This window comes from Lissotriton helveticus, chromosome 12 (genome assembly GCF_964261635.1).
Source record: "Lissotriton helveticus chromosome 12, aLisHel1.1, whole genome shotgun sequence".
NCBI classification, from domain to species: Eukaryota; Metazoa; Chordata; class Amphibia; order Caudata; family Salamandridae; genus Lissotriton; species Lissotriton helveticus.
This window is the reverse complement of record NC_136073.1, coordinates 590,486,334-590,498,422: the sequence shown is the minus strand read 5'-3', so window position 1 is coordinate 590,498,422 and position 12,089 is coordinate 590,486,334. Positions and strand designations below refer to the sequence as shown.

Sequence of the window (12,089 nt, the reverse complement as noted above, 5' to 3'; positions counted from 1 at the left end):
GCAACGAAATTCGTTTGATTTATATAAATGTTTACTTACCTGCAAACCTCCATTAGCCATGAATTACTAACCCCCACCCTGCCCCTCCCCCTCCCCACATCACCGCCCCGGCAGGTACTCCCCTACTGACCGCGGCTGCTATGAGAGTGTCAATAGAGATAGGATATGAAATGTCCATTTTGTGGGAGAATACACTTTTAGAACTAGGCAGCTAGAGCAGAAAATCACAGCAGAGCCAAATTGTATTACACATTTACAGAAAACTCAGGCCTTGCCCCGTCGGAACATCACTTTTTGTCACGTTCCGTGGCACAGGAGCCTGCTCCATATTTGCGAGGCAACTCTAAGCCACCTTTTTTGGCTTAATGCTGTGTTGTAAATATTGTCCCCTTTAACGCACTGCCTTAAAGGGGCGTGCAATGGGTGTTGCTGGGGGCATTCTCCGCAACATCCATGGCCTTTTGACACTGCAGGAAACAACTATCCCTTGGTGGATAAACTGTAATTTCATACACCCCTTGCTCATAGGAGAAATCACATATAACCACTATACCCTCACACCGTAGTATACCTATACACAATTTATATATTTCAAAAAGTGTTATTCTTTTTTAGTAAAAAAGACCATAAAGTCTTGTTCATAGATATTCACCTTAAAAATTAACAGCACAAAATGTGCCCACGTTAAAAGAATTTTCACAATCTCATCAACACAATTGTACACATATAAATGGTTAAAAAAAACACTTTGTTTACAGTACATTATTCATCAATACAGATATTTTTTAAAAATCACAAAAAGGTAGAGACATACAAAGACGTGCTAATTAGTCATTACATGTTGCGCATCTGAGAACTTAACAATCACAGAATCTAACCCTGGGCCCGTTTTAATTTAGTCTACAGGAAAGATTTGTTCTCTTGATTGCGCAGAAGTAACGTCGACACGCTTCGATGGGTATTCCAGATATACTGCCATCTTTATCAAGACTAGATGATCAGTCTCTCCTAATTGCTGGGCACTGGTTGGTTGCCACTGACCGGATTGTTCCTACGGGTAAACATAATTCTATCAATATTATGTAATAAAGAGCCATTTTCATTTCATGCAGATTTTCTATACATATTCGTTTTAACTCATACAAGCCTATTGTCACTGAAGGAGTTACATGTTCGCTCACAGACTAGGGAACTCAAATCTCTTTTCAGGAAAATAAGGTTGAAAACCTTCTTTGAAGGGAAACCCTGTGAACCTGTGGATGACTCTGGATTACATAATCCATCAACCTTCACACCTCACAACGGAATGGTCCCAAATGAAGTACTCACTTTTGAACAAGCTGTGCTCAAAGACATTTCTAAATTGAACCGAAAAACACCACACTGCAACATCTCTGGGAATGAGATGGCCATACTGAAATCTTTGGCGGATGACCCGCTTATTACTATCAAACAGGCAGACAAAGGGGGCGCCACAGTGTTAATGAATACTAAAGACTATGAGTTGGAATGTACCAGACAACTGAGCGACCATAGATACTACACGCCTATTGCTAATGACCCAACCATGCGCCTACAAACCACGATAACAAGCTTGGTTACAAGCGCAGAGTGCGACCAATGGATCACTAGAAAAGAGGCAGACTTCCTCGTCAAAAAGGAGCCAAGGGTACCATATTTCTATATCTTGCCCAAGATCCATAAAGCAACCAGACCGGTACCAGGGAGACCGATTGTCTCAGGGATAGACTCTGTCTTGGAGCCTCTCTCTTAATTTTGCGACCACTTCCTCCAACCCCTTGTAAAAAGCATTCCCTCTTACATTCAAGACACCACAGACGTACTACGTATTTTGGACAACATCCAGAATATAGGAGAAATTGATTTCTTGATTACCCTAGATGTAGAGGCCCTCTACACGAACATTCCTCAGAGGGCCACTCTAGAGGTGATTGAGGAAAGACTGGGCTTGGAAACTTGGGACTCAAACACTCCACAGACTTTCATTATGGAATGCGCCACCCTAGCTCTGACTGAAAATTACTTCGAATACAGAGGCAAGTACTACCACCAGACCCAAGGGACATCTATGGGCAGTACTTTTGCCCCTTCGGTGGCTTGTCTGTATATGGCCAAATTTGAGGGACTACATATACACCATGAGTCCAATCCTTTCAGGGATAACATCAAAATGTGGAAGCGCTTCATTGATGACATTCTGATTTTGTGGAAAGGCCCACCTACGTCACATGAAGCCTTCCTAGAATGGGTTAACTCATTAAACCCTCACTTACATTTCACCATGGCCTCCTCACCTAAGGAGATAGCCTTCCTTGATTTAACAATAAGACTTGAAGAAGGGTCCATAAGCACGACCATGTACCGCAAACCCACTGACCGCAACAGTCTTTTACACTTCAAGAGTCACCATCCGAGGGCCCTACGTACTAATCTGCCCTTCGGCCAATTCTTACGGATAAGACGTAACTGTAGCAAGGTGTCTGATTACAAAAAGGAGTCCACAATCCTCTCGAGGAACCTACTTGACAGGGGTTACCCAAGAAGCGATGTCCTAAAAGCTAGGAAACGCGCCAGGAATAACAACAGAGAAGCCCTTTTAGAGAGGCAGGAAAGAGTCCCGGTTGAGAATCAACCAATCACCTGTGTGACAACATACACCCCTTTATCCACCAAAATCAGAAATACTATTAGACGTCACTGGGATATCCTCAACACAGGGGACATGTCCCTAGAAGAACCAAGGTTCGCCTTCAAGAGATCACAAAATCTGAAGGATATCCTTATCAGCACAAGACCTAAGTGTGTCAGAAAAGAAACCCAACAAACCCTGTGGCATCTACCCCCCGTTACGGGCCATTATCCTTGTGGTATGTGTGGTGTCTGCAGGTACACCTTGACACTTAAGACCATCCAGCTCTCTGAGACGTTCAAATGGGAGATCAGACATCACACTAATTGCAATACATCGCACTGTATATACATGCTTAGGTGCCCGTGTGACCTACAATACATCGGGATGACAACCCGTCCCGTCAAAACCAGAATCATTGAACACCGCAGCAACTTTCGCTGCAAGAAGACCCATACAAAGATGTGTAAACATTTTGTAGAACAAAATCATGATGAAGATTCTATGAAATGGGTGGTACTAGAAGCCAGCCCCAACTGCCCGAGTAATGCTCTCTTCCGGAAGGAACAGAGATGGATCCATCGATTGTCTTCAGACAAACAGGGGCTCAACGAAGACATTCCCTGGCACTCACTTTAAGCTGTCCAGTTCCCTATACTGCACCGTGGGCACCTTACCATCCTATACACTGGTTGCACCCCTGACAGTGGCCCACTTCAAAAGTATAAACATCATTTTCCTTTATTATTCCTTGCTGGTACCACACACTACATACCTTGACCCACATGCCATACATGGCTTTTTGTACACAGACATACCATGTTATAATACACCGCCACTTCCTAATGCTCATTCCTGACACTGTATGCTCAGGACGGCTCCTGTGCCCATCACAACATGGCCGCCGTGGTTTTTTCACACACCAGACCGGGCGATTTTCGTACCCCCCTCTCTTTTTTAACACAGGAGGTCGGCAGGGGCAACTCATTTACAACACGAGACGTTTCCAGTCCCCTGGGATCCCTCGCTCCGTGGCAAACATAGGCAATAATGATAATAATGGCAATCTATTAGCGCTGAGCACACGAGCTCACCGCCTTAAGATGGCCGCCACAAAACCTCCCGAAACCACGTGAACTGACGGAGGGGGCGGAGACACGTTGTCACACGCCGATCTGTCAGTGTGGTTTAAATAACCCCGGCCGCCGAGCTCACACATCTACTCGAGCTCGGCGGAGAAGGGTAGGTCTGACTACGCGGACACAGGAGATCAGAGGTGAGTCAAATAAGCGGAGGGCGGTAGTGGGTAGGTTTTAGCCTCTCTGCCTTATACTTCATTGAAGTGTACTATTACCAGTTTTAATAGTAACCCAGAGGCGCTTTTTCATGCTCTACCTCCAGCTGAACCCCTAGGCTCATCCCTGATGTTTTGTCCCGCCGACCCCTCATGTGGCACATAGTCCTTGACCATTAGGTAAGTGGGGCACATGGGCTCTATCCACCTAGAGCTGATTAGGTCACAGTGTGTGTGTGTTTTACATCTAGCCACAGTATGTTACAAACGGTGCCTGTCTCACTAAACCTGCTCACGTTATACTATAGGAGCAGTGCATCTCATCTAAGCTGCTGCATTTTTAACCCTTCTTAACTACTTTTAAAACCACTGTTTTTAGCCAGCACCCTACCACAACCCTCCTCACTGATTCAGTCGTTGTGTGTGCTCCCCACCTTGCACACTGCACACGCAATTTACAAGGCATGCAGTGGTCGTGTTCAGTGTTCCACAGCACCAACAGCATGCCACCTTGTTTACACGCCTTGGCATTGACGTGACTTGTTTTTAATGCAGAGTTGTATTTAACCATTGTTTTCCCTTTTCTCTGTGTATAGGCGTAGGAGAACCCACAGAGGTAACTTAAACCATACACATGACACTAGCATGTTTCCCTTCACTTTGTTAAGGTCCTGATGAATCGCGGGTGACTATACCCACTGCGAGAAACATGTCGACCATCTTCACTCTTAGTCTCATCTAGGGTCACCCGACCTAACCTGTTGACACCTAGCGAGTTAACCCCACTTTTTTAACTGCAGCCAGGGGACCCCCAGAATAAAGTGAATTCCGGTACCCCTTGCTACATTTTAATATCCCTCACGCAACTACACCTTGTCCTGCCCACACACCCCCACCTCACCATAAGGCTGTTGGATAAAAAGATCTCCGCCAAAGAGCCCCTCATTGAGGTGAGCCCGTCGGGGATTGCACCGCCTCCCCGACGAGGAGCAACCGCCTATGATGAAGCATGACACCCTTCTGGGTGTGTGAGGCAACTACATCCAACAAAATGGATGCCCCAGGGTGTTACTCTAACACCTTTGGTCACGCCAGTTAAATCTTCCCTAGCTCTCCATAGGAACAGTACAGCAACCCCCCCTTTTTGTTTTCCCGCTCATCCTTATATCCATACTAGCCAATAATAACGGTCATCCCATCTTATCACGTTATGAGGCACTTCATTTTGAACAGTTTCTTGATTCGTTCGCACCCCATCCATTTTCTGTATTAGTATAACACCGTTCTCTATATATGTTTCTGCCCCTGGTGTTCTAGTATTATATATCCTCTCAAGCTTGTTGCCTCTTTATCCTATTTCAACTCTTAGGTACATGTTCTTACTTTCTCATTTATCCTTAATGCCCCATTATTATTGCTGAAAATAGCATTATTCGTGTCAAAAAAACTTTTGACACTGCCCCAGATGTACGAGAAATCGTAAATCTAAGGTAGCGCCAAAAACGTACGCCACCAGCCCTTTTCTTTTGCCATAGAGCAGTGTAGCAGGAAGGACTGCTGCGTTGCCATAAGGCAAAAACACATAAATGAGGCACTCAATAATTCACAATGCAATAAAGTCTTGTGATATAAAACTATCTGATTTTTCATTGAGTTGCAGTGAAAAGTTCAAAGTGTTAGCAACTTGTGGTTAATGCCCAAGGGTGTTTATCAACTTTAGTGCCCCATAACTCAATTTGTACCACGTGTCTTTAAGACCTTGCTGTGACGTGGGACCCACAGATCTAGCGCTACTGCATGACATATGGTTTATCAGACGGTTATGCAGGTGATTCTAGTTTAGGGTCAGATTGACACCACATTCCCCTGGGTTGAACCTAACTAGGATTGCACACTGGAAGGCACAAACGGATTGAAATTATGAGTTGTGTGATAATTATCACACACTCACAGGTTTTCACTGATAAGTTCCGGCAGGTAAAACCTGTCAAAGTTTATTAGGGGAAAAAAAGACCCGAAAAAAGACAAAACATGAAGAATTCAGAGTTTTCACAATAATTTCCACATGTTGCGTACCCTTTTCCTTTAAAAATATCGGACTAAGAGGTATTTGCCAGCGGTGGTAAATACCTCACCCTGGGGTAATGGTAAATACCCCACCCTGTTTTGACATGAGAGTTTAGAAGTCCCAGGAGATCAAAAAATGACAGACTCAGGTAACCTAGGAAGTAGGTGGTGGGTCATGCATGCCAGAATAACACAAAAGAGTCTCATATTCAACATACTCTGGGTGTTTTTTGGGGGTATTCGGACAAAATATTGAGTCCTAAATATCGAGTGACACTAATATTGAGTTTTTAATATCGTGTCACAGAAATGTCGTGATGCAGGAATATCCTCAACACAAATATAGTTTTTAAAGGTAAGTAATATCGTTTTCAAGAATATTGTTGTTTTTAATATCGTTTACAATCATATAGTTGTAAAAAATATCGTTTTTGGTTATATTTATGCATTTTAAATAATATTGTAATTGTATATGTTATATCTCACATGAATAATTGTTCTTCATGTTTTTAATATAGTTTGTAAGTTTAAGCTATTTATTATTTTAATTTACTTTTTATAGTAATTTATTGCATTGTAGCAGCAGGGGCGGCTTCTCCACTAGGTTGGAGGAGCGTCGCCCCACTACTTTCTTGCATTGCGAGAAAGCCAAAACATAAAATGGTAATAACTTTTGGTTCTTACCATTTGATGTTTCTTTGAGCATTGTGGGTGGGTGGGCGGGTGGGCGGAGCTGCCCAGGCTGGTCAGGAGTGGTTTGCCCACTCCTGTGTGTGCAAAGACTGTTTGGTCGGCCCTCTTGGGCCACCCAGACAAGTTACGCACATTCTGCACTTCTCCATGCAGGCTGCATTGCAGCCTACATGGAGAACATGCCATCCCCTACAGCCCCTGGCTGGACTGCGTCCCGAACAATCACAGTGCTCCACTGGAGTGTTGTGATTGGCTTTCGGGAGGGGAGGGAAATTTGTTATTAACTACTATAATTGATAATGAATTATGTACATTTTGTAATTATTATTTTAAGTTATTTTTTAGGTGCAGGTTGTTGGGGTTGTAGCAGTATAGGGTGGGTAGTTAATTAAGGAATAATTGTTTAATTATGAAATAATTAATTATTTAATTGATAATTAATGATGTAAATTGTATAAACATTATTTGTTTAAGTTATGTTTTATGTGTGGGTTGTTGGGTTTGTAGGGGTATTGGGTGTGACATTAATAAGGTAAATATTACATTTTAGTTAACAAATAACTTTAATTAAAATCAGTAATTTATTATTAAATATGAAAATTATTTAATAAATACCCTTTTTTTCTGTTATATAGTAGGTGTGTGCTGTGTTTTCAGGGGGATAGGGTGAGACACATTTTTTTTATAACGAACTTTATTGAAGGTTTTGAAGCAAGACAGGAGCAAACGACTAATATATATATATATATATATATATATATATATATATATATATATATATATATATATATATATATATATATATATATATATAGATATATAACTGCTCCAAGTTCGTCCCTCCGGTGAGAAGCACTCGAACGCCAACACTGTGCTCAAAGCGATGCTCAAAAGCCTTTAATTAGGTACAGATGTAAAACAGCCCGCTGATCCCTTGAGCAGCCATCACACCACTTATGCCTGACGCGTTTCGAAGATACAAACTTCTTTCTCAAAGGCTGGTGGTGATAAACAGACATGCACCGTCCAGTTCTTAACCACTCCTAAATACACGTGATTGCGCACCACCTGATCGGTTGCTCTGTATGAGTTCTGCGCACCGTGTTATGGGAGTTGTAGTCCCGGCTGGAAGTACGTTCCATTATTCAGTGCAATTATTCTGCTGGAAAGTTTAAAAGCCTGTGAATCAGCCTCAGAAGGAAGGTGGGCGCCTCTTTATCCTGTGCTGGTGCCCCACAAAGCGAAACTGTACAGGGACAGATTCGGTGGCCCCCTATGGTAAAGGGGTGGTGCATTTTCGGCGGCCGGACCGCCGCCAATGTATAACTGCTCCAAGTTCGTCCCTCCGGTGAGAAGCAGACAACGCGTCAGGAAGGTTTGCCCAAATCGCAAATAGTTTCTTGACCAGTGACCACTGTAGAGGGGGCGGACCATAGACGCGGCCCAGCAGCAGAGGGTCCTCCCCAACTATGCCCCTAATGAACAAATATCGCCCCTGTGTGTCAGCCCACTGTTTGGAATGGATATAGGGAATTCTGCGATGCACTAGTATGGCCACACCCCGGGAACCCCTCACAAACCCCGCATGGTAGACCTGCTGAAACCCATAGCGCTGCAAGCACAATGCCTTGGTACCCAGTAGATGAGTTTCTTGCAGCATAAGTATATCAGCCCCTTCGCCTGGCGCAGTACTGCTCCCCTCTTGATCTTATCTAACAGTCCCCGCACAATCCAGCTGATGATCCGAAGAGTGCCATGGGACCCCGCGACCTTATCCATACGCGTCACCATCAGGGAACATCCAGAGTAGTCGCACGGACACCAGGCCCTGCGAGCGGGCACAGAACAGGTATACAAAACCCTTTGTGGTAGTGCGACTCCTACCTAACCAGAACAAACCCCCCCAAAAAACTGACCCAGCACCCACCCCACCCCATACCTCAAAACCGTTGATGTACCTGTTGCGGCACCGTTGGCCCTTGACCCCCAACGTGGGGCCCAGAGTCCCCCATGCCAATGGATCCCCACCCTACAACCCATAATACCCAGGTCCACCCCCCAGAAGCACCAAACTAAGGGGTAATCAGCCCCTATCAGCCCTCCCTTCCGCAACTGCAAATATAGCAATCGGCCCCTCATAAGGAACAATCAGACATCACACAACAGTAGGCAACATGAGTCAAGTATCCGCTGCTTGTTGTCCAGTAGCCGGGGCCCCATGGACAGAGGCCTCACCAGATACAGAGCGTCGCCTGGAGCGGGACCGCCAGTTACCCTGCCGGTGCGACCCCCTGGAGGATTTCGACTGTGTCTCGCCCACCGAGGAGTCTGAGTCCAGCCCCGGGGGTGTGTGCGCCCGCACCTTTACTGTCTCATCCGTCCATTAAAAGACCTCCTCCGGTGCATCAAAGAAGTGGGTGCGTGACTGGAAAACCACCCGCAGGCGGGCCTAGAACTGCAAAGCATATGGGAGATGGAGGTCCCTGAGACGGGCCTTGGCGGCCATAAATGGCTGGCGCTGTTGCTGCAAACGGCGTGTCTAGTCCGGGAAGATCATGATGCCCCGGTTCTCAAACAGCAGGGGTTCCTTAAGTCTAGCCTGCTTCAGGCATCGCGGTCGTGATAGTTCAGCAGTTTTGCAATCACGGACCGCGGCCGCGGACGGACGCCAATCCAGAGGTTTCTGAATAAGTGCTCTGTGGGCCCGCTCAATCACGAAGCACCGGGATTTAGCGTCAGGGGGGAGCCAGCTCTCAAGCCACGTAGTTAGGAAGTTCTCCATGTTGCCCTTCTCCCTGCCCTCCGGAAACCCAAATGAAGATTGTTCCTCCCTGAGCCCGTCTTTCGGCATCCTCGGCGCGCGACACCAGACCTTTCTGAGTGCTAGCCATGCTGGCCACCTGGCGCTTCAGGGCCGCCACGTCGTCTTCCACCCCGGAGATCCGGGTCTCTGCCTCCGTAATGCGGGACACGGCGTTCCTCAAATCCTGGCGCAGCAGTATTACATCGGAGCCCACCGAACCAATCTTGGCGTGTAGCATGTCACAGGACTGGGTTATCGCTGCCATCAATGCCGCGTTGTCTGGACCAGGCTCCTGCTGTCCTCCCACCGCTCCAGCCCCACCACCAGGACCAGTAAACTTATCGATAGGCCCATGTTTCGTTGCACCACTATTGCCCTTGTCCCGCATCATATCCACCAGTGTCCAACCCCGCCTTGACACAACTCGATGCACCAGTCACTGCGCTCCCGCATCCAACGCTGACCGGTCCTTCCTGGAAGGCACCCTCGATCAAGGGCCCGCAATCCACCCAACGACTGTCAGCCCTGCAAATGTCCCAGCCAGGCGCCCTTCTTGCGTCCGACACGCCGTCCAGATGTCACCAATACCTAGACGGGGCCGTGGGACGCCGCACGAGCCCCACCTCCCGGCTCCGCTCCTCACCTGCGACGTCCAACTTCTCCACTCCCAGGTGCCTTCTGGGCCCACACCACCAGCAGTGCCCTCTCACGACCACCACCAGGCCCCCAGGTCACCGTCCCAAAGTCTCACAGTCCAGCGGGCACCAGCCAACCAGGGAAACCGCAGGCCCAAAGACCGCCAAAGTCGCTGGGCCCTGCCTCTCAGCCTCCAAATGTCACGGCGGCGGTCATCACCAGGCCCATCCAGCAAATGCGTGGACACCCCCCGCGTGGCACGATTCCGCCGCCGAACCGCGGAGAGCCACCAGGGTCAGGGAAGGGTGTCTTCCGTCCCTCCGACAAGGCCGCCAACCGTCCTATATCTCAGACGCTTCCTTCATCTCCTGACACACCTTGGGCGCACAAGAGGGCCCCGGGACAGCTCCTGGCTGCTCCACACCGGGGCCATGCCACAAAATCCCCAGGGGCCCCCCAAAGATGCCCCGGGTCCCCTATCTCCACATCCGCTGCACCCAACACTCACCGGGCACAGCCGTTCTCGGGGCCGCCTGATCCCCACAGTCACCGGGGAGCACCAAAATCCATGCCCCGGCTCCGCCTAGGCGCTCCAGGCCTCACCACTCACTGTACTCCCAACGTCCCCAGCATGGATGGAGCCTTTACGTCCCGGCATGTACCACGCCGCTGCAGAACCACGTTGCCTCCCCAGCACACTCCACAGGGTCACAGTTCCAGGCTCGAGTGACCCTCAGGCGCCTCCAGAGTTAATAATGCCATAGGAGTTCACAGCTGAGGAAACCCTGTTTTTGATCTCCATGATGCCAACAGGACTCCGTCCATCACCTGGGTGGCCAACTGTAGGACGGACGCACCACTGCCCCCCCGGTGGGATCGCGGGGGTGCCGAGGGAGAACCAGGGCCGCCCCGATGCAGGTACTCGCGGCAGGCCGCCGTGCCCGCCAGCCCAGGCCCCGGCCTCCGCCTCTGCCGTCTGCCCACTTCCAGACCACGGGACCCAGCGCAGCCTCTCCCCCGGGTCACCGTCGGAGCCTTTCCCCAGGGGCTGATGTGCCCACGACCAACCGCCACCGGAGCTTCTCAATATTTTCGAATATAGTTTTTCGATATTAGTGTATAACGATATTTTTTCGACATTTTTTTACTTACCACTATATGTAAAATTATATTTTTGCGATTTACATTTTTACCACGATATTTTGGTAGCACAATATTTATGGTTTCGATATTCTGTCACTCAACCTTTTTGGACTCATCATTCTCTTTAAACCTCAAGTAGGTGGAGAACTGAAAATCCGCCATTGGAACCACAACAGTGGAATCTCCCAATACAGAGTTGTAGCTGAAGTTCACTTGTGGGTCTAGGTTCTCTGTCATTGATTCTGATCAGCAGCCATGCTGGCCTTTTTAGCTCCATAGCTGAATAGTCTGGCGTTGTACATAATGCTGACTGCAGACTCAGCTGAGGCGGAGATCTTTTCCTCAAGTCAGGGGAAAATCTAATCACAACTCAGCTGCTGCTCTTCTTCTGAAGGACACAACTTTACAAATTATTCGGGTTGTTCAGGCTTGTATTTTCACTGGAGTAAAACACAATGCCAAATCTGGTGCACCACGAAGACCCCTGGGGAGGCAGCCCTCTGTTTGTGGGTGTGGCTACTACTGCCCTGAATAGGAGCTGTCAGTCTTCCAAGTCCCAAAGCAAGGTGTTTTGTGGAGCGGTAACATATTTAAAACTGCCCTCATTCTCATTTCAGCATCAGAAGATCCTGCATCATGCTTCTCCATAACAAACACATGCACAGGAGGATGTATGATGGAACAACACACGGAAATACTTTGCATGCCTTTACAACACATTTTTTTACCCTGCTTTTTTTAGAACGCATATGCTTTTACAAAGCTTGCCATTACCACTTGTTATATATATATATTTCTATATA

General features: G+C 47.5%; 1 long non-coding RNA gene across 1 annotated transcript in view; it reads right to left on the bottom strand.

The window, feature by feature from the left end:
- Window positions 1-729: 729 nt before the first annotated feature.
- Window positions 730-12,089, bottom strand: part of LOC144799489 (uncharacterized) — a 64,621-nt gene continuing 53,261 nt past the window's right edge. Inside the window, exon 3 of the long non-coding RNA XR_013603822.1 lies at window positions 730-1,051. This is a non-coding gene — a long non-coding RNA (uncharacterized LOC144799489). The remainder of the gene's footprint in view (window positions 1,052-12,089) is intronic.